Source organism: Myotis lucifugus, unplaced genomic scaffold (assembly GCF_000147115.1).
Source record: "Myotis lucifugus unplaced genomic scaffold, Myoluc2.0 scaffold_482, whole genome shotgun sequence".
Lineage (NCBI taxonomy): Eukaryota > Metazoa > Chordata > Mammalia > Chiroptera > Vespertilionidae > Myotis > Myotis lucifugus.
The window spans coordinates 281147-284173 of record NW_005871530.1 but is presented as its reverse complement, the minus strand read 5'-3'; positions in this window follow the sequence as shown (position 1 = coordinate 284173).

Genomic DNA, 3027 nt, shown 5'->3' with positions numbered 1-3027 from the left:
CTGAGGTGGGACAGCCAGGCCCCCTGAGCCCACGGACACCCTTCGCCCCCCTCACCCCCCCCCCGAGGAAGCACCCAGCGCCGCTAAGAAAGCACTCTTGCCAAAATACAAAACCCGGAACCTGCTCCAAGCTCCCGGCCCAGCCCACCAGTGCAGGGGCGGACACAGGGGACGGGACTCAGCAACCCACATCTCCCAGGGGCCAAGCCAGGGGGGTCACATGACCAGTGGCCCTGGGTGCTTCCGCAGAGGAAGCCCCACGCAAGGCGGGGCCTGGGATGGGCCTGGAGGCGAGGCAGCAACGGTGAGAAGGCGCTTTCAGGACACGGGACGACTGAGCATGGACGGGTACTGGGTGTTGGGAGGACACGGGGATGACTGAGCATGGACGGGTACTGGGTGGTGGGAGGACACGGGGATGACTGAGCATGGACGGGTACTGGGTGTAGGGAGGACACGGGATGACTGAGCATGGACAGTACTGGGTGTTGGGAGGACACGGGGATGACTGAGCATGGACGGGTACTGGGTGGTGGGAGGACACGGGGATGACTGAGCATGGACGGGTACTGGGTGTAGGGAGGACAGGTGATGACTGAGCATGGACAGTACTGGGTGTTGGGAGGACACGGGGATGACTGAGCATGGACGGGTACTGGGTGTAGGGAGGACACACGATGACTGAGCATGGACAGGTGCTGGGTGGTGGGAGGACACAGGATAACTGAGCATGGACGGGTACTGGGTGGTGGGAGGACACGGGATGACTGAGCATGGATGGGTACTGGGAGAACATGGGGATGACTGAGCATGGACGGTACTAGGTGGTGGGAGGACACGGGATGACTGAGCATGGACAGTACTGGGTGGTGGGAGGACACGTGATGACTGAGCATGGACGGTACTGGGTGGTGGGAGGAGTCGCTGTCGCTTTGCTGGGTGCTGTGGCTGCTGTGTAGAGCGGCCTCTCTCTGTAAGTGCACGGAGGTGACTGTAAGGTGGACAGCGTCTGAGATGTGCTGCAGACACTCGGGTTTTTAGAAAAGGTTGTGCCCAGCCCTGACCGGTTTGGCTCAGTGGATAGAGCATCGGCCTGCAGACTGAAGGGTTCCAGGTTCGATTCCCGTCAAGGGCATGTACCTGGGTTGCGGGCACATCCCCAGTGGGGAGTGTGCAGGAGGCGGCTGATCGATGTTTCTAACTCTCTATCCCTCTCCCTTCCTCTCTGTAAAAAGTCAATAAAATATATTTTTAAAAAAAGAAAGAAAAGGCTGTACCCAGCCTGGCGGGGGCTCGGCTGCTGGCGCTCGTCCCTGATGCACCGAGACGGCAGGTCCGGTCCCCGTCGAGCGCACACAGAGCACACCAGTTCGTGGGACAGACTATCCAGGGCAGCGATGCTTCTCTCTCAAAAAAAAGAGGGGGTGCTGAGACGGGGGAGTGGTCAGGTGGGACGTGTTCCCACAGGGTCCTCAGGAGGCAGGTAGGGGGGTTGGAGCAGGAGTGACACGGAAGCAAGCGGGGGTTCGGGGGCCTGGGAGCTGGGAAAGGGGCTCAGGAGGGAGGCACCTGCAGCCCAAGACAGCTGGGCCCCAGGACGGCTGGGCCCCGGGAGGGCTGGGCCCCGACACGGCTGGGCCCCGACACGGCTGGGCCCCGGCAGGAGAGCAGGTGCAGTGGCTCTGAGCCGTCACCTTGAGGGAATGTTACAGTGGCCACAGGAGACCAACACTGGCGTCAGCTCCCCGTGCGTTCAAAGACCTCGTACGAAAAGGTTTTGTGTTTTAAAAAAAGTGAAAGAAACATCCCAGCCAGCGACTGGATGAGGCCAATGGCCGTGGTGGTCCCCGCGCTCCTGGGAGACGGGGAGCAGAGGGGGGCCGCCCCGGGACACAGTGCACAGCAGGGCTGAGGCAGTGCAGGTCCCCGGGAGGCGCTGGGCTCGGGGCTCGGAGGAGGCAGGGAGGTGGGTGTGAGCACACAGGTCGGTGAAGGTGCAGCGCACGGCCTCCCCACCCAGCCACCCACCTGCGGGCAGGGCCCCAGCAGCCCTGGCACAGCCTGGAGTGGGGGCGGCACTGGAGGCGCGGAGGCCTCTGAGCCCCAGGGGAGGGGAGGGCGCGGTGGCCCAACAGCCGCTGTGTCCAGGGAGGTGGGCACGGAACTGGCCTGGTCACCCGGCCCCACCCCCCGGGCCTGGGGAGCTTGGCCTGAGACTTGTGGGGAGACGGGGACAGGAGGGCGAGGGGCCCCTCGGGAGCCAGACCTGCCTCTGAACCCGCCTCAGGCTCCTGTGAACGCGGACCCTGCGAGGAGCCAGGAGGCGGGACAGAACCTGACCCCTGAGGCCAGAGCCCAGGCAGCGCCACCCACTGCCCCTGAGACCCGAGCCTCAGAGAGAGGTTTCCGTGGAGCAGGACGGGGTGAGGAGAGGCTGTCCAGGCGGGAGGGACGCTCAGAACACAGAGGAGGAGGCAGCACAGCTCGGAGGCCCCGAGGGCAGGAGCCAGGGCGCGTCCTGAGGGCGAGAAGGGCCCGGCGCCCCCACCCCCACCCCCAGCGAGGACAGGACGGAGACACGGCGTTCGCTCAGGATGCACCCAGCTAAGGGAAGACCCCACACAGGGAATATACTGCCAAGGGCAGAAGGGAGTTTATAAAATACAGGCCTTCTTTTAACAACAACAAAAGCCACCAGGCAGATCCTTTCACACCAACTACTGGAAACAGCGGAAGACACACCCGTTCGGCGGAGCCGCAGTCGGGACGACGACCAGGATGCACGAGAAATGCCCCCGTTGGCTGAGTCACAGCCCGGAGACCGAGGGGCAGGGAGCAGCACGGACGCCAGCGAGGGCAGGGCAGGCTCCCACCCACCAGCCATCACGGGGGCAAACCAAGCACAGCTCCCCGCGCTGGGGGGCCGTCCACAAGGACGAACCACGGCCCAGGGGCTGCAGACACAGGGACACGTCCTGGCTCTTCCGAGACCCCAGCAGCACGAGTCCCAGGGAAAACACGCCCAAC